The sequence below is a fragment of the Antechinus flavipes genome, chromosome 2 (genome assembly GCF_016432865.1).
Source record: "Antechinus flavipes isolate AdamAnt ecotype Samford, QLD, Australia chromosome 2, AdamAnt_v2, whole genome shotgun sequence".
NCBI classification, from domain to species: Eukaryota; Metazoa; Chordata; class Mammalia; order Dasyuromorphia; family Dasyuridae; genus Antechinus; species Antechinus flavipes.
The window spans coordinates 257,584,254-257,611,558 of record NC_067399.1 but is presented as its reverse complement, the minus strand read 5'-3'; the positions used below and the strand labels follow the sequence as shown (position 1 = coordinate 257,611,558).

Genomic DNA, 27,305 nt, shown 5'->3' with positions numbered 1-27,305 from the left:
TTAACTCTGTTAATGAGTTGTACCAATTCTTTCCTCTCTTGGCTTCCTATCTCTTAAATAAAGTTTTTCTTCTCTTACTCAAATGCTATGAAAACAGTTCACTGAAGCTTTTCCCAATCTCCTTTCTTGTTAATGACCTTCTCCCATGGATCTCAAAAAGGATTTTGTATTATAATTCTTTAATGCACTTATATTGCAGGACTGTGTATTATAGCTATTTGAGTATGTCTTATTCCCCTATTACCCTATAAGCTCCATGTGGGCAGGGACCACTGGTGTAGATCCTTACACACAAATTGTTTCACTTTTGTTCCTTGTCCTCAGCACAGTGCTACATGTATAGTATTTGGTTAATATAGACAGAGTAGATGGCAGGAGATTACATCCATGAAGTCACAGATGCTGTTCTGCTTCCACCAAAGTTAAGCCAATTCTAGGAATAAAAATTGCATCCTTTGACTATTTTTTTTTACTACCTCCTTTAAACTGTTTCCACTAATCAGTCACAACCTCAATTTACTTCCTTCACTATACAACCCATTTCTCTGACATGGGTGTAAATTGTCATCCCTAAGGAATTCAAATTCTTATCTTTCGGTTTCCAAAGGCAAAGAGTAGGCCTTTTAACTCAATGCTGCCATCTAAGTAATGTTTTACATCTTTCCTGTTTTCTTGAAACTATTTCTTCACTTTAATTAATATTTTAATAGTTCTACCTTCCACAGAAGACACTGAAATGGATGAACACTGTGATAATTTACTAATACAAATACCTTTTGTATTTACTATTTGAAAATTAAATAACATTTACAAATACAAATAATAAAACATTTTTGCAATGATTTCTTAATCTCTTCTAAGGTAACTTAATGAGTGTTTTTTTTTTTAACTTGAAGTCAGGGTTAATCATGTAGTTCTTTTTAAAGGAAGTGTTTCCTTTATTCTAGCTCTAACCAAGCTATAGTTTGGTTATAAAGACAGACTATTTCTGTTACAGACCATCTGCATACCATTTTTGTTGTTGCTGATTCCCTGATTCTATTTCTTTTGCAAACTCTGGGGCCAGCAGAAGACTTGAAATAAATAGCCCTTGGCCCCTGAAGGACTCTCATCTGCCTGACATATCACAGTAAACAAAAATTTCTGAATCTACAAAAATAGAATCAAATTCTCCCATCTTTAAGAAAGGAAGTTAGCATCTCACTAGATGAATCTTTAGAATATTTCAGGTCTGATAAGGGTTTTCCCATATCTTTTTTCTTCCTGTCTTCTTCTATCCTTCATATTTTTCCTAAGCTTGATGGGGCATGGGAAACCAAAGACTTATATTCTCAGAAAAAGGTCCCACCAGGTCTCAAGAAAAGGAGCACTGATGGTTAATCTCACCACCTTTTTCTCATTTGCTGAGAATTGGCAAATGATCCAACCACAAAGGCCATTATTGATGGTTCTATGAGATCCTGGCTTATAGGCAGTATCCTTGATCTTTTCTTCCCCTCTACTTTTACCCTTTTTGTTTACTCTTACATTTATTCCTTTTTTTCTCCCTTTCCTCCCCTTGTTATAAGTACATATCCCTCCCCAGTTGCTCAACTCTGCTGGGACTGGGAACTGAGTTCAGGTCATTGCTGACTCTCCTTGATATTCCCATTTCCAAGTTGTAATGAATAACTTATTTTTATTCCCCTTAGAGCAATGTTATAGGATCATAGGAACATAAATCTAGAGTTGAAAACTCTATCAGTGGCCATTTATCCTCACCCCAATTGTAAAGATGAAGAAACTGAAGTGATGGTGGTTAGGCCACTTGTCCAAAGTCATATAGGCATTAAATGCTGAGTTTTTATTTCCTTTTTTTGGCTAAGGAGACTAACCTGGACTGTGGACATTGGTAAACAAATGGAATTTAAGAGAAGAAAATATATCAGTATCAAACCCTAAAAGATGATTTAATCATTGGAAAGCCTTAGTAATCTTTGTGTTCTAGGAGCTATAATAACTGTGATTACCAAAGTTCAGGGAGCGCTCATCCCTAGGGAATAGTGGTAATATGATATAGCTTAGATCATTGTGTCTTAACTGGTAGTCTTCCAAGGGCAGCTCCTGGTTCCCAAAGCTGACTCTCTCCTCCATGCCTAAAAACCAAAGTTTTTAGATCTGAATTAATGGTTTCTTCAGCTACTAAGCTTAGCACCATCTGAGAGGTCTTTCCTTGGAAACTTAGTACAATGACTGTAGCTTCATTCTCTTACCGTGTTTCCCCAATAATAAGACCTATCCCGAAAATAAGCCCTCCCCTTACTGTGTAAGATTCCTCTAAAATAAGCCCTCCCCCGAAAATAAGCCCTATTGAGATTGCCACTGTAGTGAAGGTGATCCCCTGCGCTACACACTACATTATGGTACCCTCTGTATGCACCGTTTCCCCCGCTCCCTGCCCCCCCCCCCCCGGGTGAAACGCATGACGCACTCCAAGCTGCATCCAATCAGAGCTGCAGCAGTGAGCGTGTCATCCTGTTCTTCCCCAGTGATTTGCTTGCTGGCGCCATTGAGAGCAGTGCCGCGGAGGAGAGCTGAGGCAGGACAACATAAAAACCCGGTATGTAAGTGGGAGTGAGGGGGCATGATGGAGGATAAAAGAAGAACTCAGGGGGCATGATGGAGGATAAAGGAAGAACTCAGCCAGCACTCACCGTGCTAAAGAAATGAAGAACTTCCTTGCAGAGAGAAGAATAGATCAAGTACTGATTCCTGCAGGAATGACTGCCTATCTCCAGACCCTTGATATTGCAATAAACAAGCCATTCAAGGACCATTTGCGCATGGAAGTCAATGACTACATTGAAAATAGAATGGAAAGAAATCAGTGTGGAAACTTTGTGAAGCCCTGTCTGCAAGAAGTCGTGACTTGGGTGAAGAAGTCATGGGATAAAATTACTGACAGCTGTGTTGCCAAGGCGCTACGAGCAGGTTACCTGGACAAGACAGGTTCATTTAAAGAGAGCTATATTGCAAGACATGACAGATTGGTCCACTTCTTCTGAAGGAAATAGAGGCGCAAGACATCCAGGACGGAATTCAGGGTATGGACACTTATGACGATGTTGTTGAAGAAGATGACATGATCATTATTGAATAAAGGTACTTTTTTTTTGTTCACATTTACCTGTTTATTAAAATTGCTGTCAATGTTCATTAAAATAAGCCCTCCCCTGAAAATAAGCCCTCTGGTGTTTTTCTGTCCAAAAAAATAATAAGACAGTGTCTTATTATCTGGGAAACACGGTAGCAGTAGGATCCAGGGAAAAGATGACTTCCTGCTTGCCCTCTGCCTTTTGAAATTGTTCAGTGGCACTAGCACTTCAAATAAAGCAAGAGAAGAAAAGGATTGAAATATTATTTTTGCATCATCTGTGAATTTCAATGACCTTTGCTTACTTTCTATTACTTGGGGAGAATGAAAAGCTGTCTGTTATCATGAACTGGTTCCTTATGTACCAAAATCTTTGCCCTTAATACTATTATTTGAGATTATCTGAAAGAGAAAATTGCCTTATAGCACATTTTAATTATTAAGCTGCTTTGATCCAAAGTGAACTCATTAGATACAGAATTCTGATTTCTTGAGTAGCAACACCATCACTGAGTCAATTTCTGCAATTTAAGACTTGCACTCACAGTCTGGAGTACCAATCATAGACAGGATTTTAAGCGTAACCCTGAGGGATTGTGCTCCTATTATTGTCACTCACAAGCCCTCCATGGATATGCTTCTGTATGGTTATTAGTCAATAGCTTGTCTTAATTTTAGCAAAGATATTTTCTAGTAAGAATATTTGTTAAAAAAAAATCTTCCTAAAAGACTAGGACATACTTCTCTTACAAATAAGTACTAAGTCCATGGGGAAAGTAGGTGTAAAAATTAAATGTAAATATAATGAGACAAATGTGTAGTAAACACATGTGACAAAGATAATTCACAACTTCTGGTTACTGGAAGTCTTTTTCGTTTTTCATAAAATTTTCATGAAATTACCCTTAGGTGCAATTCTTTTCTGAGGTCCAAGAGTCAGTAACTTTATAAGATTCAGATTTGGTACTTCTTTTCTCCACAAGGGATCATACTACCTGGAATTATTTCCTCTTTTAAATGACTATCTCTCTTCATCTCTATTTGTATTCAGGAAATCCTCAGTGTGTGTCTCTCTGCTTCCATCTGGATACTTTATCTCCTACTGATGGGTGTCTTTAATTGAACAATGAAGAAGCAGGGGAGAAAGAGACAGAGAGAGAAATTCCCTCCTTTCCCTTCTCAGAGGCTTAACTAGAATCTCCCACTGCTGGACTGATCCAAAGCTTGACTCAACTGACCACAGGATTGATGAGTCTTTTTCATATGTTGCCCAGATATGTGAACTGATCTTTTCAACTGATTATGAGACTTTTCCATTGTGGCACCATCTGCCTTTCATCTAATGGTCAAAATTCCAGTGATCTTTTCAAACTGATTAAAGGTTTTTATCTACACTTGAAGTTTATGTGAAACTTCCATTAATACCTATTTTATTTTTTTTTTTGAAAGAGAAAAAGAGAAGGACAAGAACCCACCTTTCACTTCAGTGGTAGAAGGCGCTCCCAGGGCCTTCTACAAATGTTGGTTGGTACCTGCCATGCAACTTAGAGTTGCTTGGGGCACTAAAAGGTTAAATGATTTGTCTAGAATACCATAGTCACTATATGTGAGACATGGAACTTGAACCAAAACTTTTCATCTATACCACATTTCTCTCAAAGGTAGTGATTATGGTATTCTTTATCTATTTTTAGGATAAAGGAATTGAGATTCTGAGAGGTTGTGATTGACCGATGATCACACATCTAAGATGTGTGGGTAATAAAAAAAAGATGTGTGGGAAATGGGGTTTGTTTGACTCAAGGTCATTCTGACTGACAACTAAGTGATGTGGCATAGGAGATAATGTTAGGTTCGGAGTCGTAAGAATCTGAGTTTGAATCCCGCCTTCCACACTTAGAAGCTATATGACCTTTCATGGCACTAAACATGGTTTTCTCAGTTTTGTGTCTCAGTTTCCTCATCTGTAAAATTAATGACTTAGACTCAATAGCCCTTAAGTTCTCTTTTAACTCTACATATGTGATTCTCTCACTTTAGGATCAGTACTTTCTCCATGTGGGGTATGTTATATATCTGTAATATTGAAATCTGTCCTGTCTTACAACTCTATGAAAATCTATTAGAGAAGTCAAGCTTGTATTCTCCAGGGTTGCTGTAAATGCTCTCAGTATATTTATAAGCAATAAGGAACTCATGAGAAAACACTCACTTTGAAAACAATCACTGGACTTGAGAAAAGGAAGAAAATGGTTTGCAAAATGGTACAAATTTTCCAGTGGATGACAGGGGTGAACTTGGGGACAGAAGAAGTGAAAAGGGCATGAGATAAAAGTATAGAATTTACATACAAGTAAATGATAAAGTGATCTACTTCTTTCTCTTAAGAAAAAAACAATCTACTGTGAATGAGTAGTAACCTATTCTAAATGCAGGAAACTTTTATTGCTACAAAATCATCAGTGGTATTTTGCACTAATTTTAGATGCTTTAAAGTTGGAGAAAAGATTACCGAAAGTAGTGACAGGCCACAGATTATCCTGGTTAAGCATGAAAGGAAACTATTATCCATATAACTCTGTCCTGAGGAAATCTCAGTATCACAGCTAAGCCCTGAGCTGGTCTCCTTTCACTAGTTTTATAGGACAAGTCAATTGTTTTATTAGGCTTATCATAGATCACATTCTGCTCAATTCATTTATTCAGTATACTGAACAAATATTGATTGAGGGCCTACTACTTCTTGAACACAGTAGTGTTCTAGGATCTTGGGATGCATGGTTTTTGCCCCCCATGAGCTCAGTCCTCTTAGGGAGATAATACACCATAAGTAAAAAGTTAAGCAATAAGAATTAATTAGAAGTGCAAGACAATTATATGAAGATGCTACATAGCTGCATAGATTGGGAACCAATAGTGTGGTGCAGAAAATGTGTTATGAGCTCAGATAAGGGAGAGATGGTTGTGGAGAACTCAGGGAAATCAGATGAAACCTGGGTTATGTAGAAAAACAGTAATTTTAGACATAGAAAATGAAAAGAGAAAATATTGCTAAGTGGAGAAAATGATGAAAGTAAAGGGGCAAAGGAACTAAATTCATCATGGGTGGGGTAATAAGAAGACAGGAATGATTAGAGTAGAGGATGTCTATAAAAGATCACTGGGGAGAGAAAACTAGAAATGTAGTCTATAGATGATTGTGGAGATCCTTGAATGCTAAGTGGGGAAATTTACACTTCATTTCAAAGGAGCCATTAAACTTGTTTACCTCTACATGTGTGCATTTGTGCATGCACAACAGTTTCATTTTCGTAGATTATTATTCATTCCAATAGAATGTTAGATTTTAGGAATGTACGCTGGATGTTGGCTATTCAATTAGAATAAGTAGATGAGCTCAAAATTGGATTGAAGAAGAGAGTTGCAAAGTATTCATTAATGGTTCAATGTCAAGGGGTAGGATGGAACAGGTGCTAGATTTGGAGTCAGAATACCAAGGTTCAAATCTCATCTCTCTCATTTAACTATAACTTTGGAGAAATTGCTTAACCTCATTAGATTTCAGTTTCCTCACCTGTAAAAGGAATAGCTTGGACTAGATAACTTTTAGGTCTCAAAGAAGGTTAAATCTATGCTTCTATATTCTTAGAAATAGGTTTCTAGTGGACTGCCCCAGAAGTGCCATGTTGTTGAAAGTTCTTAATAATGATTTGTATAAAGGTGTCAGCTTTGCAGATGACATAAGTATCCCTAGATAGACTTTAACATTAAACTTTTGGTTTATCTAGGGATAAAGAACTGGACATCTAATTTCTTTGATATAGGGAACTCCTAGTTTAGGAAACTCCTTCTACCAAAGCAATACCTTCTAAGCAATTTAAAGAATTCCCTAGAGCACTAAGAGTTTACATGACTTATTGGGTCACAGATCCAGTGAGTGTCAGAGGGCAAACTTGAACCCAAATCTTCCTAGTATGAATTTGCTATCTATTCTACCACACTGCTTCTTAAAGAATAGATGTTGAATATTAAATATTTAAATACTTATAAGAAGGACAGTGGGGATTAACCAGAATTAAGATGATGATTTTCATTAACATCATTGTGAAACATTTAGCAGGCTATAAGATCTATGCTAGCATGGGTGGGGGAAATCTAAGCAGCTTGAGTAGGAGCACAGAGCTGTGAAGACCAAATAGGACTTCAGCAGTGAACGACACTAGGATAGAGAGAGTAAAGAGAATCTAATTCAGCCTAGAATGCTGGTTAGATAGTTGATGCAAATAAGCAAAGAGCAAGGGGCAGAGTGATAAAGGAATTCCAGGGGTGGAACCAGGGGAATACCAGCTTTGTTGCCAAGAGATGGGGCTGCCCAGACATCAGTCTTGATTAAAAACCAAAAGGGGTGGTCCTGGCATTCAGACAGGAAAGGCAGCCGACTGGTGTGGTGGAAAGAACACTGGATGTGGAGCCTGAGACCTTGGATTGGAAGTTTTCTTCTGCCACTAAAGACCTGATTAACCTTGAACTAGTGTTTTTACTTCTGGGAGTCTCATTTTCCTCATCTCTATAGTAGTTAGATTAGATGCTCTGGAAGGGTCCTTCTAGATAGAAATTTACAATTCTATATCTTATGACTAGATGGCTTTTAATGTCCTTTCCAAATTCAAAATCCTATAATTTTGTTCTTTCTAGAGACCTACATGGAGCAAACAGTTTGAAGCTAGAAGTAGTAGCAAAGTGACTTAGGAAAAAAACCAGATTAGGGTCTAGAGAAAGAACCTATAAATTTAAAAGAGAGGGCACACCTGAAAGAAATCCTTTAATACTATAAATCCACACTAGGCTGATTGGGTAATGTGACATTATCCTTATACAGGATTTATATGTAGCTTAAAATCTCAAGCTTTCCTGTTGCAGTAAAGCAGACTTGTGCATTTGACCTATGTATATTTGACAGCCAGAGTATGATACTGCTGCACAACCAACCAATACTGTTTCATAATAAGAGAAAGTAGGGAAAGGTGAGACCTAAGGAGTTTAGGCTTTATTGTAGAAATCTTCTCAATTTCCCCCTAAAACAATGGCAGCCCAAAGAATATCTAGGAGCAACAGAGGAAAAGGAGACATTGACAGGACACTTTCAACAAGGCTTTTTGTTTCTTTGCTATAAGATAAGAAAGAAGGAAAAATGTAGGATGGGGTAATCAGAAATCCTTTTTCTTTGATTTGGAGTGAACAGTATCTCATTTCCTCATAAAATGCATAAATCATATTCAAGGAGGGAGAGACTGAACATTGGGAGACTAGTTAGGAATCTATCACAATTAAGATGTAGAGTAATAAGGACTTGAATAAGAATTAATACTGGGAAAATGAAACAGGAAATAATCATGTGGATGATGTGAATTGTAAGAACTTGGGACCTGACCACTAAGGCTTTATTAGTTTGCATGGATGGAAATATATTTTCAGAATAACTAAGGTGATATTCCTGCTATCTTCTGCCTTGGCCAGACATCTGGTATTCTGTGTTCTGGAAGCCAGACTTAAAAGGGAAGCAGACAAGATGGAACACATCCAAAGGAGGATGGCCAATATGGTGATGGGTTTAAAAACATGTCAGAGGAGGAGCTATTGAAGGAAATGATAATGTTTAGATAGGAAAAGAGAAAACTTATGGTGCCATGATAACTGCCTTCAAGTATTTGATGGACCATGCTATGCAAGAATTATGCTGTGCAGCTGCAGAGGGCAGAACCAGGGCCAAGGACTGAAGTTACAAGGAAGCCCAATTTTGGCCCAGTGTAAGAAAGAATTTTCTAAAAATTGGACCCATCCAAAAATGTAACTGACTGCTTTGTGAATTTCCCATCTCTACAAATGTTTGAACAGATGCGGAATGACTACCTGTCAGGGTTATTAATTAGTCTTTTTTGCTCTTTTATTCTTCTACATTTTGGTTTCTTTAGTCAAAGATTTGGGAGGGAATTAAATTTAGGTTGGGATTTTCATATTATTAGTAACTTAATTCCAAAAAGAATGAAGGATGAGGAAAAAGAACTGTCAGGTGATAATAATTAATGTAACAATAACTAGCATTTATATATCACTTTAAGGTTTGCAAAGTGCTATACAAATGTTATTTTATTTGACCCATACAACGACCCCACAAGACAGAAATTATTACTACCTTTATTTTATAAATGAATAAACAGAGAGATTAAGGGATTTACTCAAAGCCACAAAGCTAGTAATCATCTGGGCTTGAACTTGTACTTGAAGTTGTCTTCCTTACTCTGTCTGCAAAGGGACCTCTACTCTATTATCAACAAGTTCTCCAACATTCTCCAATACTTTTCTGCTTCCTCTCTTATCTAAAAGCTCACATCACCACATTTTTGAGGACTTTTTCTTATAGGAGGCCACTTTTCTCCATTTTCCACCTCCAGTTAATTGAATAGGAGCAAAGTTTGGCATATTCTTTGTTCCTCACTGTTGCCTGCTATAACACAATACACTAATCTGTCAATCCATTCTTGTTATCTCAAAATCTAAATAGCATTTCCATTTCTACGATTTGTGCAATCCTTTATTATCACCCAGAGTAAGTTGTAAATAAATGCTTGATTGATTAAATGATACCTTCTACTGGAAAAATGTGTCATCCCCCAACATCCTAGAATTCTCTAGCTCTTGATGTTAGCCCAACAAATGCAAACCTTCTAGACAATTTTTTTTGCTTGCTCAAGTTGCAACTTCTGAACATACTACTCACTTACCGTCATACTCAAGGACTTTAGCATTCAATATTTTTGTGGATAACACCTCTGTAATCTTGGCCATATCGTATCTCAATTTTCTTAGCACCAATAATTTTCTCTATTTTATTTCAGCCACACAATCCATGAATTTGTAGTTATTATGAGTTTACTATCTGCCAGGCATGCTGCTAAGCACTGGAGATACAGAAAAAGGTGAAAGACAGTCCCTGCCCTTAAGGAGCTTACCAGCATGGTCAAATGCCAAAACAAAACAAAGCAAAACAAAAAACAAATCAACAAAACAAAAAATAAGTCCTACAACTCTTTAATTCCATTTAGCTACTGGCTAGTTCTCTCTTCCTCTTCACTAGCAAACTTCTTGAAAAAGTTATCTGTGCCAATATCTTGCCATCTACTTTCTCCTCAACCCTTGGCAATCTGGCTTTCATTTCTATCACTCTAACAAATCTGTTCTCTCAAAGGTCACTGAAGACATAATTATAAAAAGAAATGAAACTTTCTTTTATCTAGAGACAGCATCTATGCCATATTTGATGCTTTTGACCATACCCTCCTCCTGGATTCTCTGTCCTCCTTTGGCTTCAGAGATAAATTATTCCTTCATCTCTTCCTGGATGTAAAAAGAGGATTCTTTCCAATTCTTTCCAAAACAACTTGTTTAGTTGTTTTTTTTTTTCTTTTGTTAAGATCTCTTCTTCAGAAATCTAATTTACTATCTTAGCTTCAAATATAATCTTTATATAGATAACTTTTAAATTTGTATCACCCATACAACTTCTCTTCTGAGCTTTAGGCTTGTCTCAGATGCTTATAGCAATTTGAATTCAACATATCAAAATCCAAGCTTATTATTTTCTCTTCTGGACTAAAGCATTCACAATGCATTTGTTTACAACGAATATATTTTTTATCTGCTTATATATGTCACTGCTATTTCCCCCATAGAATGTAAGCTTCTTGAGGGCAGAGAGTGTTTCCCTTTTATTTTTCTGGTCTTAGTGTCTCATATAGTGCTTGCCATATAGCAGTTGAATAATAAATATTTATTTATTGATTGGTTATCTTAAATTTGTCCCTCCTTCTTAATACTTTCCAGTCTCCCCTTATTTATATTTTTAGATCTTCCCTCTCTCCTATCTCTCATTTCTAGTCAATTAACAAGTTATGTTGCTTCTACCTCTGCAATTTTTTTCCTACATGTTCCCTTATTTCTAATCTCACTACCACCATCTTAATATAGACCCTCATTACCACTCACCTGTATTCTACTATTGCAATAGCTTTCTAACAAGTCTTTTCACCTCTACCCTCTCTAATTCATCTATCTAGAAATAAGGACAACTAAATTGTACATGAAGATTCCTATATTGACTTAATTTTTAAATGCAATGTTATCTATGCTTTATTATATTTTAATTAGTTTTGTTATTTTGTTAAATATCTCCTAGATACATTTTGATCTGGTTCAGACTGCATTTGGGAATGTGATGAGCTACATATGATCTATGGGCCCATATTTGACACTTCTGTTCTTTACCACTGCTAGACTAATCTCCATTATGCTTAAATCTCACTCTCATAATAGGATTCATAATTGGGGGAGGGAGGAAAGGGTGTTTAATTATTGAATTCAATACATTATTTTTTAGATGGGAAAATTGAGGCCCAGATTCCTTTGCTCAAAACTTTTTGGTGTAATTTCTGTTTCCTACTAAACAAAGTTAACCTCTCTTTACCTTCCATTCAAGACACCTGCATTCTGACATCACTCTACTTTTCCAGCCTTTTGTCACATAATAACTCTACAATCCAATTTGGATTGGGCTATTCTTTAGTCCCTAAATATGTCTTGTATTGTCCTACCTTTGAACTTTTGCTCACACTGATCCTTGTATCTGGAATATTTTTCCTTTTACCTTTTCACTTAGTGAATTCCTATCTATTCTTTAAAGTTAAAATAAATGCCATTTGTTCCACAAAGCTTTCCCCAATCTTCCATGGTTAATAATGACTTCTCTTCCCTACTCCCACGTCTTCCCCCCCAAAAAAATGCAACTCTCTAAAGCAAAAATAACCAAAAAAAGCACTGAAATGTTCATTAGTATTATATTTGTCAATGTATAAGCCCTATGGACTTTGACCCATGAAGCAAGTTTCTTTCTTATCTAAACTTTGAAAAACATCTATCCATTGCCTAGCAAAGCACTCTGTATGCAATAGGCATTTAATAATTATTTGTTGAATTGACATGAATAACTACACTTTTCTCAGATTTCTTGTTCATATTTTAGTTTTTTATTGTATATTGCATATTCAAATAGCTATAAAATATATGAAGTTTAATGAATTACATATATTTATTTATGGTTTAAAAATATTCTCCTTACCCCCAAAAAAGGTTCTGGTTTTTTTCTTTGAAACTTCATTTTACTCATGGGTCCTCATTAAAACACTAACTTCACTCCATCAAACTCCCCTCCTCAGCTGAACTACCTCCCACTTCTTCAGGGAAGTGAGGGAGCCTTCTTTCATGTTAGGTTAGAGAGAAGAAAAATCTTCTTCCAAAGTTGTGCAGAGGACAAGAGGAGAGAAGCCCTTCTGTTTAAAGCAAGATCCACATTAACTTTCCAGAGTCCTGTGGAAAGTGGAAATTTGCTATGAGCCCCTCCCTGATTCTATAAAACACTGACCTGGTGAAACCACAGGCTAACATTAAAAAATACAGAATATCTTGTCAGTGGGGAGAACAGAAAAGAGTAATTTGAAGGAGAGAAATAGTTTATATCTAAGATTTTTCAGACAATTGCTGAGGGCAGCTTCTGTTTACATTAAAGTTTGAGCAGAAATTTAATCTGCCTCAAAGGCAGCTGAGCAAGTCAATGTCATATCTGAGGAAAAAAAGCAAGAATGTTCCAGAGGGGAAAAAAGCAGAAAAACTGACTACTAATAAAGCTTTGTTCAGTTTCCTTATCTGTCCAATGATAGCACTAGACTAGCTGATCTCTAAGGTCTCTTTTTAGCTTTAAATCTGATGATTTAAAAAGGTTTCCTCATGTGAAGAAATCCATTGACCACAGTGGAGAAGCACTGTGGAAAATATTTGGAGCTCCAGGAAACAAAACTAGAGAGCAGTGTTTGTATGGGAAGTTATGGAGATGTGAATTTCAAGTTTGAAGCAAGGAAAACCTTCATAACAGTAAAGTCATACAAAACTAGAATGCATTGCCTTGGATGTGGTGGGTTTCCTCTTGCTGAAAACTTCAGGCAATGCATAGATAACAATTTATCAGGGATATTGAGATTTCTTGGTTGGGCTTGATAATCTCTGATAAAACATCCACCTCCAAAAATTCTAGGTTTCTGAGATTAGAATTCATTTTTACAGAGGTGGTAGTTGAATCTATGATAATGCAAAAGGGATAATGTGAAGTGAGAAAAGAAGAAAGCCCTAGATTGAGCCTTTCAAAATGCCACACTATCATGGAGCAAGAGAAATGAGGAAAAGAATTAAGGAGGATTAAGACAGGTAACAAGAAGGGGAAAGCTGAGTAAAGGAAATCTCCATCAGCTTCTAGAAGATAAGGGGGGGAGGATTGTAGAATTTCAAAAGCTTTATTTGAGGATCTGGGGATACTTTGTGTGGAGAAGAAAATGCAGGGAAATGATCTCTGCCTTTGAATAGTTGAAGGGCTGTCATGTGGAAGAAGTTAAGCAGAAGGAAACCTTTCAACTGTTTAGAAACCATGCTTTTAATGATGATTACTAGGATTTTGTCAAGAGTTTAAATCAAGCTCTCTGTCCTTAATTAGAAGGAAACATATTCTTCCATTATTTTGGAAATTTATACATTAACCAGTCTTTAGTATTGTAATATCTCTTCAATTCTTCAAGATTTTTTTAAAGAGCTTATAGCAGCCCAGCAATTTAGTCTAGAAGTTCTTTAACTACCCTAGATTATAAGTCATTTAAACTTATATGCTTCCTTTCTATTTATCTTGATATTTAAGACCCTGCTAATCTTATCTTTCCCAGTATTAAGATCACTCTCCTTGGAAGAAAACAAAATGGAAAAAAAATAAGAGTTGAGTAGTTCTGACTTCTCTCTCTTCATCACAAGTTATTATCATCCCATCTACCCTTAGGCAACAGCCTTATTTCGGTTATGGTTCCTATTTTTCATATAGCTAAACAAAACAAAACAAAACTTGTTGACTCTTAGCATTGATTACAAGTTTCATTTATGATCCCATTCTTTATGTTAAACATGCAATTCTTCTATACATATTTCTACATTTATCATGCTGCATAAGAAAAATAAGATAAAAAATAAAAAAAATGAGAAAAAAAGCAAGCAAACAACAACAACAAAAGATGAAAATAGATGTTGTGATCCACATTCAGTCCCCACAGTCCTCTTTCTGGATGAAGATGACTCTCTTCATCACAGTCTATTGAAAATGGCCCGAATCACCTAATTGTTGAAAAGAGTCATGTCCATCAGAGTTGATATGATACCATTCTTGAAATTATTTTATGGGAATTTTTGGGGAATTTTTATTTTAACTTTTTGTACTTATCTGACCTTGTTCCCTGCATCTGCACAGCTTTCAAAAATCTGATTCAATTAACTCTTTGTACAACTATGTTGGTCTCTTTAGATATATTTCCTTCCCTTTTGCACACATGTATAACTATATCCTGAGAACAGTTCAGAAACTCTCATCTCAAACTAACTTTTATTATAATATCTCAGAACCTGTTCTTTCTCCTTATTCCTAATTTCTCAAAATTCATGGCATAAGCCTAACTGAACCTACTTTTCTCACTCCCGCACCAACCACTCTCTCCTCTCTCCCCCATCTTAACCCTCTGATGAACTAGTTCAACTCTACATTATCTTTTTATCCTTGGCCCTCTTATCATATCACTAGTTGTACTCTGTCAAATCTTATCAACACTACCTTCATTACTATTTAGGTGTTGCTGAATAAAGGTGGAGAAAAACATGCAATTATTCTGATTGAGTTCATTAAAAATCTATGGTACATCATGTCAAGTAGGTCCTCAATGCAACTAGACAATCCTTCTACACTCCTTTATCAACTCATTTTCCCACTTTCCAATGGTGTTCTTTGAAGACTTTTTATTCTTCCTCCATAATGTCTTATTAGCTCTCCTTTATCGAGGTTTCCAAAACACTACTCTCTTCTAGTTTTCCTGCTCATGCAGGTATTCCTTTTATCTCCTTTGCTGAATTTTCACCTAGATCATATTCAGTAATTATCAGTATCCCACTTCAGAAAATTAACATGGACTCTGTTCAGTGTCCTCTTTCTTTGTTTCCCTCTGTATTACTTCACTTGGTGATTTTATCATCTCCCTAGGATTTAATTATGATCTTTGTGATGATGATTCTCAAATCTACCTAAACAACCCTAATGTCTCTGCTGCATTCCAAATTCAGATTTCCAGCTGGCTTTCAGACAATTCAAACTGGATGTCCAATAGACACCTTAAACTCAACATATCTAAACATGAGCTCATCTTCCCTATCAACTCTAGGATGAAATGCAAAATCCTCTATATGGAATTCAAAATCCTTCATAACTTAGCCACCTTTCATCTATTCAGTATTCTTACACTTTATACTCTCCTACCCATCCCACTCTCCGATCTAGTGACTTGTCTCCTTGTTGTCATGCAAACAAGATACTCCATCTCTTAACTCCAGACATTTTCTCTAGCTGCTCTCCATGCATGAAATATTCTCTCCTCATCTCTACTTTCTGGCTTATCTGGCTTCCCAGAGATCCCAGCTAAAATCCTACCTTCTACAGGAAGTCTTTCCCAATTCCTCTTAATTCTAGTACCTGTTAATTAGTTCCTACTTAGCCTGTATATAGCTTGTTTGTATGTATTTATTTGTTGTCTTCCTTTTTGGATTGTGTGTCCTGTAGGGCAAGGACTGCCTTTTGCCTTTCTTCATATCCCCAGTGCTTAGCACAGAACTTGAAACATAGTGAGTGCTTAATAAATACTCAGAATAGCAATTCCCCTTATCACTTGCCTTGAAAAAATAGCATTATTAGAAAAGCAAAGCAAGAATTTATCAACTTTTTGAAATGAGCAGAACCAGGAGATCATTATACACTTCGACAAAGATATTGTATGAGGATGTATTCTGATGGAAGTGGATTTCTTTGACAAAGAGACATAACTGAGTTTCAATTGATAAATGATGGACAGAAGCAGCTATACCCAAAGAAAGAACACTGGGAAACGAATGTGAACTATCTGCATTTTTGTTTTTCTTCCTGTGTTATTTTTACCTTCTGAATCCAATTCTCCCTGTGCAACAAGAGAACTGTTCGGTTCTGCAAACATATATTGTATCTAGGATATACTGCAACATATCTAACATATATAGTACTGCTTGCCATCTAGGGGAGGGGGTGGAGGAAGGGAGGGGAAAAATCGGAACAGAAGCGAGTGCAAGGAATAATGTTGTAAAAAAATTACCCTGGCATGGGTTCTGTCAATATAAAATTATTATTAAATAAAATAAAATAAAATATTTTTAAAAAAGAGAGAATTTAAAAAAAGAGAGAATTTATCAACTTTGTTATGAGAGAAAGAGAGAGAGAGAAAGAGAGAGAGAGAGAAAATAGGTTATAATAGTTAAAGTTTCTTCATCACAATTATATACTGTCTCTGTGGTACATTACAATCTTCAGGAGGAAATTATCATGCATTTCTTCCTTTTGGCCCAGCAGTGTATAGACTCTATAATGACAAATTCATTTAATTCTCTTGGTCTTTTGTTTCTTACTGAAATACCATTCACCATATTCCTCCCTGTTTTATCCCCTATCTTAAGTTAATGGATTTTCATGTGTGGAAATACAAACCCATGTTACCACCTTTTAATCCTGATCTATTCCTCTCAAACAAAAGATAACTTTTCTTCATTATATACCAGTCATATAACACATCTTAGCCTCAGTGGAACTTACAAAATTAAATTAACCTTTTTGCATTAAGTCTCTAGCTTAATTTGTTAGTAAGTTATATTCTGCTAACTGGTATAAAACTATCTTATCCATCAACAATATTATTGCCTTTTCCCAAATATTGTTTTCTCTGTATTAGTGGATGTCCCTAGTGCTATTTTTTCTATGCTAAAATCCAAGAAAGTTCTGATGTAGCACCTCCTCTCTCCTCAGTAGACAAGGTAACAAAGTATTAAAGTCAGAAAAGAAAAGGAGCAAGGTCTATTCTCCTGACATTGGAGGACCTTTTGTCCCAAATACTAAATCATTCTTCGATTGGCTATAATTGACAGTTTCTAGTGGGTAGAAAGGCATCAGGGGACTGAAGAGTAAGTGAGCCTCAGATTCATTAGCAGACAGTGAGGTAAGAAGAAGTTGATGTGCCATTGTCTTTTAATCAAAAATATTAGGATTCTGCTTTCATGACCTTCAGCTTAAACCACTCTATTCCCCAGGGAGAAAAAATGACAAAAAAGGAGACAACAATGGATTTTATGCTTGCCTTTCCTACTGGTTAGTCATATAATTAGTTATACATATAACTAAAGAAGAAGCTATAGCAGTGACCTCACTGCTTGAGGACAATGTCAATGTACAAGGACTTGCATTTTCAAGTTTCAAGAAAATATCTTTCAGCTGGTTTTGAGATTTCTTTGTCATAGATAAGGTGTCTATTTTATTCAGTACATCATTAAGTTATTTGATTTACTTTTAAAACTCAGTGATGTGTGTGTGTGTGTGTGTGTGTGTGTGTGTGTGTGTATGATGATGATGATGATGATGTTTCCTGTCTTGACTGTATTTTCCCAGTGGAAAGAGTATTGAATTAGGGGTTCAGGGACCAAGGATCAAATCTTGGCACTGCCACTGACTATCTGTATGACTTTGGGCAAATTTCTTAGCCTTTCTGATTCTCACTTTCTTCATTTGTAAATCGAGAAGGTGGAATTAGATAAGCTCAAAGACAGAGGTATCAAACTCAAAGAGAAACAAATCCCTCCAGCCACATGATGATTAAGAAAACTACCAATGAGCATTATCTATTCAGTATCATATTTTCATTAATTTTGTTAAACGTTCCCAATTACATTTTAATCTGGTTCCCAGGACTCCGTTTTGAGAATCATTTGGCCACAATGATAATGAGTTTGAGATCTTTGCCTAAGAAGACTCCCAGGTCCAAATTTGTGATCCTGTCAGCTCCACCTCACAGTGACCCCTTTTCTACATTCCAATACAGTGTCTCCAATAATTTCTTTCCATGGTCTTGATAATAGAATTAGGGTTAAAGATCTTGAAGCTATTTATATTTACTATGAATGATTTTTTTTTAGTAACTAATATTTTCTATATACAATACAATGGTTTTTTTGTTCCCTTATCCCTCCAAAGTTGCTTTGGCCCCTGGGCTGAGCATCTTTTCTCCTGAAAAAGCAGATGTAACTGAAAGTCTTTGCTTCCATCCTCTTGCCTTGTCTGCTATTCTACTAGCACATTTTGGCTTTCCTCACTACCTTTAGGGCACTACTTGCTTGCTGATTTAAATCTTCCTGACACTGCACCCACTGTGAGACCAGTTTGCAACTGAATAAACTAGTAGGAGATATTTTGCTTGTTCCTTGAGTTTCAGAAAGGACATCCTTGTGTGGCATTCTCTAATTCATGGATTGGGAGGATACCTCCTAACATCTCCAAGAGTGAGATAACAGCATACACCAATTTAAAAATACAACTGTACAATAAATGCCCTAATGAAGCTGTTCTATTGTCATTTGTTAAAATCAATATTACAAATGCATCATTCAGCTATCCTAGTGTACTATAATAATTGCTGTTGTTGTTATTCAATGATATCCAACTCTCCGTGATCCCCTTTGGAGCTTTCTTGAAAAGATACTGGAGTGATTTACCATTTCCTTTTCTAGTTCATTGTATAGAAGCAGAAACTGAGGCAAATAGAGCTAAGTGACCTGCCCAGAGCCTACTAGGTTACTAACATGGCTAAGTGTCTGAGGCCACATTTGAACTCATAAAGATGAGTGTTCCTAACTTCTGGCCAGGCACTCTATTTACTGCTCCACTTAGCAGTGATAATAGTACTGTAATATTTTAGGTGAATGCCCAGAGAGCAATTTGAGTGAAAAAGATGTGTATGGGGGGTTTAATGGATTGTAAGCTCACTATAAGTTAATCATGTTGAATAAACCATGGTTAACTTGGTTTATTCCCCAAAACTCATGGGCTCTTGGGTTCCACTGACAGAAGTATAGAGTCCAGAGTAAAAGATGTTACAATTCCTTTGTATTGTCTTGGTCAGATCCCTTCTAGAGCATTATGTTAAGTCCTGGGAACTATGTTTTAAGAGAATACTGATAAGGAAGAATGTTGTGAATATGATGAGGAGACTAGAATTGGATTCCATATGGATTATTTGAAGAAACTAGGAATATTTGTTCTGGAGTAAACTTAAAGGGAACATGATAACTATCATCAAATAATTGAAAGAATGTCATATGGAATAGGGATTAAAACTCATTCTCCTTGTCTCCGGGAAGCTAGAAGCCAAAGGGAGAAATTTAAGAGAAGCAGATTTTAACTTGATATAAGAGAAAACTTTCTAACATATTCATTCAATTGAACAGACACTAAATATCTACTATGTGCACAGCACTGTGCCAGATGTTAGGACTCAGACACCAATATAAAAAACAGCCCTTTTCATTAAGGAGCTTGCATTCTGATGATAAATGAAGAATGAATAAAAATCCAAATGTAGAAAGAAGAAAGAGAACACATAAATAAGGTATAAGATAAAGCCCTGTATAGGTGGCTACATTTAAGCCAAGTCCAATATTTAGTTAAGGGTGTTACTCAAGAGCTGAGTGTGAAGAAGGAGGCATTCCAGGCACAGGAGGCATGGCATACAGAAAGAATAAAAGCAGAGTTGGAAGATGGGATGTAGAATTTAAGAATAGCTTGTAGGTCATTTTGGCTGAAATGTGGATTAAATTGGGGTAATATGAAATAAGATTGGAAAGGTAGGTAAAAACCAGGTTGTGAAGGGGTTTAAATGGCAGGCTAAAGAATTTGTGGTTTATTTTAGAGGCCATAGAGAATCACTGAAAATTTTTGAGCAGAGGAGTGACACAGTCAGATTTGTGCTTTAGGAAAATAATTTTGGCAGTTTTATTGAATGTGGATTGTAAACATGGATGTGTTGACAAATATTTAACAACCAGCTCTTGGAAGGGAGGGGGAGCATGTAGCATGACATCCTTTTAAATTTAATATCATTAACATTTTCACGATCATTTTGTTAAGTTTAAACAATCAACAAAACAATAAATCAAACCCTGATTTGCAGTGTTTGCTGTTTTCTGAAGTATAATTGCTCACATTGAAAATCTAATAATTAGGCTCTTGAGAGACTATTTAAGATGACTCCAGCACAGCCCTAAATAATGGAGGAAGGCCAGCAATCAGGTTGGCATTGTATCAGACCACAGGTGATGAGGACCTGTGGCAACAATGTAAGAGGAGAGAAGGAAACGGTTGTAAGGGACAACATGCAGATAGAACCAATAAGTCTTGGCAACTTATTCAATGTAAGGGAAGGAGGAAGGATTTGAGAAAGAGCACAGAATCAAGGTGGTAAATCTGGGTTACTTTATAAAAGTGGAATGAGTTATCTTAAGACTCTCTATCATGGGAGTTATTGAAGGGGAATATTATTTGGATTAGACCAGAACAGGGCTTCTTACACTTTTTCCATTCACAACCCTTTTTGCTAGAGAAATTTTTATGTTATGCTGGGTATATAGGTATATAAAATAGGTGTACAAATCAAATTTTTACTGATAATAAGTCATAATTTTGTGACCTTCATATTTAGTTAGGAGAGCCCACATAGAGTCATGAACCACAATTAAGGAAGCTAAGAACTAGACTACTCTGAGATTCTGTAAAGTACCACATATCAGGAAGTCTGTTCCCCAGTATCATTTCAGCTCCACTTCCATCCCTTGAGCTCCCTTAGCTAGAGCATCTGAACTATCAAATTATCTTTTCTCTAAGAGATCAGAACCCCTGCCTTACCAGAGCCTCCTTTTCTGAGTTTGGAACACTTTTCTCAGTAAGTATTTATAAAATCAGCAAAAAACCTGCAATTCCCCCCTCCAAAAAATTTTTGCAGCCCATGGCTAATCCTCTGATATCCTCTGACCTTGAATAGGTTTCTTCTGCCTGGATGAAGGTGTTTAATACATCTCTGAACCTTTCTAGATTGGAAGCACCTGCCAAAACTTGAACTCCAGTGTATAATCTTTGGTCACCCAGGATCACTTCTATGCCAAGATGAGGCAGTTGAGGGGAATTTCAGTGGTTTCATCTAGTAACTCTGTCAAAGGAAATGAAGTTAATGTAGCAATACTTGTTCTTGATCAACCCTACAGGCAGCTAGAGGGCATAGAGCTTAGATCCTGCAACCTGGAGTTATAAATTCCAGGGTGGAAGTTATAGATGCAGTTCGGCCCATGGATGGGAGCAGAGAGTATAAATTGAGTTTTCTTCTCACATTGTAATTCAGTTATTGAATTTTGGTTTTTAGGAAACGATCTAAATTTCTGTTCAAATATTTTATTCTCAGAGGTTAAAAAAGCCTTAATTATTTTTTGGTTATTCCTACTCCATTTCCCCTTAAATAATTTAAAAAAATACCTCCCTAAGCATTATGTTCAATCGCCTCCATCACCAAAGCCACTTTGCTGTTTTTAAGTGGCAATTAGCTACTATTCCCATTTCTTCTCAAACAGTTCTCTCCCAGAGTGAAAGTCCAAGCTAAAGCAATGGGTTGCTTCATGTAATGCTCCATTAATCAATGAGTATTTATAAAGCATCTACTATTTTCAAAGCATTACCACATTCATCTCTCAGCAATATCTTTGACCTATCTCTTGCAGGAATAAATCCTCCTCAGGGGAATAATTAGCCTTCTGCCTCTCCTTGGCAATGTCTCTTTCCCCCTTTCTTACCATCCTACTCCACTTTACACAAGGAAAAGAGGTCAATCCTACAAAGAAAGGAAGACAAATACTTCATTTTGGCAAGAAGAACCCTATTACAATTTTCAAGCATTTAAGAAAATGGTGATCAGAACCTAGTATGGAAGGAAGGAAACAAGTATTTATTAAGTGCTTACTGTGTGCTAAACACTATGCTGTGTTTTACAAATATCCTCTCATAGTATTCCCATTTTATAGTCAAGGAAATTGAGTCAGACAGAGGTGAAGTGATTTGCTCACACAAGATCACACAGATAGTAAATGTGTGATGAGATTTGATCTCAGGTTTTATGACTCCAGGCATAGGGCTCTAACCATTGTACAACCCAGTTATCTCTAAAATTGATCAAGAACAAGTGTTTCCAGGTTAACTTCATTTCCTTTGATGAAATTACCCTTATGTTTATATCAAAGGTTATACCACTGGAGTTCATATTTTGGCAGGTGCTGACAGTCTAGAAGGGCTCAAATATGTACTGTATGATTTCATCCAGACAGAAGCCTATTCAAGTTCAGAGAAGACATCAAGGTATCCAACATAAATTGATAATCTGAGGAAGGTTTTGGGGGAGAAGGGATTGAGAGGATGGAGGAGGCCTCGGCAAACTAGTAAACTACCTTTTCATATGTGGAGAAACTTATCTGCATCTGGAAAGGAAACATTTGTGCTGATTAAATCATGTTTCCTACCAAAGTGAGGGGGCAACTACGTAGTGCAGTGGGCTTGGGATTAGCAAGACTTATCTTCCTGATTTCAAATTGATCCTCAGACACTAACTTTATGACCCTGGGCAAGTCACTCAACCCCGGTTGCCTCATTTCTTCATATGTAAGATGAGTTGGAGAAGGAAATGATAAATATCTCCAATGTCTTTTCCAAGCAAACCCCAAATAGGATCCCAGAGAGCTGGACATAATTGAAATGACTGAACAACAATAAACCAAAGTGAGGAAAAGCTGCTTATGGACAGTGGCTATAAAGAATTAAAGAATGTTTTACTGACTGTCCTAGGAAAAGCCTTTTTCAGAAATCTCAGCTCACACAAGCTGATAGAAGTAGAAGTCTCACTTGCATGTTGGAAAGCCCAGCTTCCCCCCTGAAACTATGAATTCTATGAATGCTCCTGAACCAGAATTCCACAAGGAAAGCCAGGAAGTTCTTGGGGATGTAATCTTGATACATGATACATGACCAAGTCTAGGGATGCTGTTGTGTATTTTTCCCCACTGAGAATAGACCAAGAGAAATTAGATTCAGCTTGTGGCCTGAGGGTCTCAGATTGGACAAGAAATTCTTTTGTCTCTTGGGTGAAGAAGGCTACAGGAAAGCTCACAGCATGTCATATGGGTCTCTTGTAGCTGATTTATGGAGGATCATGGGATAATGGAATTAGAACCAGAAAGAACCTGAGAGGCCATCTAGTTTAACTCCCTCATTTTAAAGATTAGGAATCATGGCCCAAAGAGATCAAGTGGCTTGTCCAAAGTCATACATATAGTTTAAGGGTCAAAAGCAGGATTTGAAGTCACACTGATTGGGCAGACATGAATGGTTTGCTAAAATCTTTATCTCTGGTGATGGTGGGAGGGGGATAATGATGAAGGTGATGATGAAGAAGATAATGATGTTAGCTAATGTTTATATAGTGCCTTGAGTTTTACAAAATAGTTGAGGTTCAAAGTTGCTGAGAGTCATATAGGCACCCCAGCCAGCAGTTGGGCTCAAGGCCTCCTGATTTCCAATCTGACCTATTTGGTATGCTGTCCCATATCTAGGAGATAAACTTAGAAATAGCAAAATATTAGGAAAAAAGTTTCTAAGAGTGAAATTTGTTTTCAGCTATGTAGATTTATTAAAGGCTTGTTCTATACCTATTGTGGATGTTTTTATTTTTACCAATGGAAGCTATAGAGTCTTTTTCTGTGGGAAGGACCCATATAGGAATGGACTCTTTCAGTCCCTTTTTCATGTATTTTGTGATTGAAAAACAATAAGAATATGTACTGTCAGCTGCTTTGTTCTCAAAGGTCCTCTTTTAACTTAAAAGGTGTTGAACCCATGAATGGTGTGCCTTGTGCTTTGGTCATTGTCCATAATAGTGGGGCTATTTCCTGGCTGAATCAAAAATGATTATAATGGCTCCTCCATAGGAATCTGAAGGACAGCCTTGTCAGGGGACATCTTGCTCTGTGGAGGGGGGCCCCAGCGAGCCTCTCTCATGCTCAGAAGACTCTGTGATGGCTATCCCCTCCATGCTTCTCTCCTCACCTTGCTCAGTTTGCCGGGTATGGTTTTTGTGCTCTCGCAGCTGCTGATCTTTTCTCCGTGGGTCCACCTTTGACTCAGCAGCTCACCCCGGAACTCATTTTCTGAGGGTTTAAGAAAATACAGGGTCAGGACACGAGAACAGGTCACAGGACTGCCAGCCATGCTGATTTAGTGGGGATTTAGCTAGATTTCTCTCTCTATTTTTCAGCATAGGTGAAGCAGGGCAGGCAGCAGGATTGGGCTTCCAGGAACCGAGGAAGTCCATCCATTGGTCAGAGATTCTTTACCATCAGAAATTTACCAACAGAAAACAGGGATGGAGGTAGGGGTCAAGAAGTCTGGCTGGTTTGGGGCCTCACTGCCTCAATTCTGTTTTCAGTCAAGCCTTTCCAATTAGAGCCATAGGATCATAGATTTATATTGATGTAAGATCTTATGGGATGCTTATCCAACCTACACATTTAATAAATATTTAAAGTGAGGCCCATAGAGATTAAAATGGAATCATTATTTGAATCCATATCTTCCTTCAGTCTCCAAATACAGTTTATATCTCCTTGGGACAAAAGTTCTAAGTACTAGACCCCTGAATTTTGGCTCTGGTATCTAACTAGTAGAATTCATCAGAGCAAGATCTTTCAAATTTCCTTGACTGGGAATATTTGTAATGGGCATTGTAGATGAATGGAAACCACACTGGTCTTGAAGTCAGGAAAACAGATTTATCTGTTATATTCCTAATCAACTCATTTTTACCACTTTGTGTATCAGTTTTCTCATCTACAAAATGAAGTGGAAGGAATATATATGGCCTCTAAAGGTCCTTATCACACTAACAATCTATAATCCTAAGATTAAAAAATTAGGTCAAGCAGGGACTATGTGAAAAGCCAGGAAGAATGATGAATATCAACAACAATAAAAAAAAAAGAACAACAAAACAAAACAAAAAACAAGAAAAGAGGGTCATGGTTCTAAGGATCCCAGGAGGTTTGAATGAAAACCAAGCTGGATTCATTTTTAAAACAACCCAATTTATGAAAACCTAAGTCTAAAAATGAAGTCAGGAGGCAATTATTCATATTTCAAATAGATTCTTCACTTCAAAAGGAAAAAAAATCTGAGCAATTCCTTTAAATAGCATTGCACTTTAAAAATATAAGTCTATCTATGAAACTTTGTTAACCTGTAACTTTTCTGGGAACAAATTTATCAATAAAATTGTTTTGTTATAATCCTTTTAATGGTTGGGCAGGCCATTCATTGCCCCCCTGCCTCGAGATTTCTGAATATCTCCACCACCTGTCTTTGAACCTCTTCTCTTTCCTTTAAGTCTATGTTTCTGATTCTCTTTAGGTTAAGGCATCTGGTTAATATTTAATTCTTCACATAAATTCACACATCTGAGCAGAGGACAAGCCCATCGGGCTGGACATGACAAAGAAACACATTGTGTACCTATTCCCTGCACGTCAATCCATGTTTCCATGACAACTGGATTGCTTCAGCTGCTTTGAAAAGGAGGTCATTAAGGAACCAACAATAAAAACAGGAAATGAATATTCCTGCTGCTTTCCTCCTCACTAGCCTTCCTCACCACTACAAAATGGGTTTGGTACCTGGGAAAGTTAACCAAGTTACCTAGTCAGGTGGACTGTCATTCCGCCTGTTATGTCTTCACTGATTTTTAGTTCTATCACAATTAACTTGATCTGCTCACTAGCTCACTAAATCCACGCCCCAGTCTCCAAAGAACTCACAATGGGGCTCACAGAAGCATCATCATTTGGGATGCATGGAAATGTATTTAATTGCATTAAAGATACCTCATTCTTAATTAAAGGAGTACAAAAATGATGAAATGTCAGACTTAGTTGGCCACAAGATTAAAGAGAAATGTTGCAAGATCATTAAATTTAAATGTCAAGAGAAGCAATGGAAGTTAAATCTTGGCTCTATTATAGATGACTAACACACATATATAAAGCACATCCAGGCAGTTAAGTGGCAACAATAGATAAAGTGCCAGACTCTGCTCAGGAAGACCTGAATTCAAATCTGGACTCAGATAATAGCTGTGACCCCAAGCAAATCACTTAACCTGTAGGTGTTAGTTTCCTCATCTGTAAAATGAGCAGGAGAAAAGAAATCATAAACCACTTCAGTATCTTTGCCAAGAAAATCCCACATGGGATCATGAAGAGTCAGACATAACTAAAAATAACTGAAAAACAATAACAAAGTACATATATGCTGATTCTTCTTGTGTTCTTACTCTTCATCCTCACTTCTGCTGTGCACTATACAATATGGAGGCAAGCTTTCAGGCTTCGTATGTTAAGTCAAGAAAGACAAGTGACTTTGTCTGTGGCTCTCAAGCCCCGAAGCTCAAGAGGAAAGAGGCAGTAAGAGTTATTCTACTTGAATTTATCTTACATAGCCCCCAGCAGAGTAAATGAGCATTTTTCATGGCTGTTTTCCGTGAGAATTGACCATCACCAAAAAGAAGGATCTTGCTTCCAATGAGAATGGAGAACAAGTAGAATTTAACAGTGATCTAGAAGATGGATTAAGATTACATTTTGATTAGTAACATAACAGCTACATATGCAAAAAGTATAGGTTATTATCTCTACTCTAGGTGTATGAATGGCTGAAAGCACACTTCTATAATTATACCATCCTCACTAATATTTATATAGGAAGGAAACAAGCATTTGTTAAGTATGTGCCATGTGTCAGTCACTGTGCTAAGCTTTTTACAAATATCTCACAATAACCCTAGAACATGGGTGTTATTATTATCTCCCCCTTATAGATGAGGAAATTGAAACAGAAAGAGATAAAGTGCCATGCCCAGAGTCACCCAACTGCTAAGCATCTGAGGCCAGATTTGAATTCTGACTCTAAGTTGTGACTCCAGGTCCAGTATTTTATCTACTGAGTCACATAATGTTTCAAAGTTTGCAAGGAGATTAATTCTTTTTTGACTTCACAATACCCTGTTAC

General features: G+C 36.8%; 1 long non-coding RNA gene across 2 annotated transcripts in view; it reads right to left on the bottom strand.

Moving 5' to 3' along the window:
* The window catches only part of LOC127549057 (uncharacterized), a 92,917-nt gene that overhangs the window by 8,940 nt on the left and 56,672 nt on the right, over positions 1-27,305 (bottom strand). For both annotated transcript variants that reach the window (XR_007950512.1, XR_007950513.1), the window contains exon 2: positions 24,297-24,397. This is a non-coding gene — a long non-coding RNA (uncharacterized LOC127549057). The remainder of the gene's footprint in view (positions 1-24,296; positions 24,398-27,305) is intronic.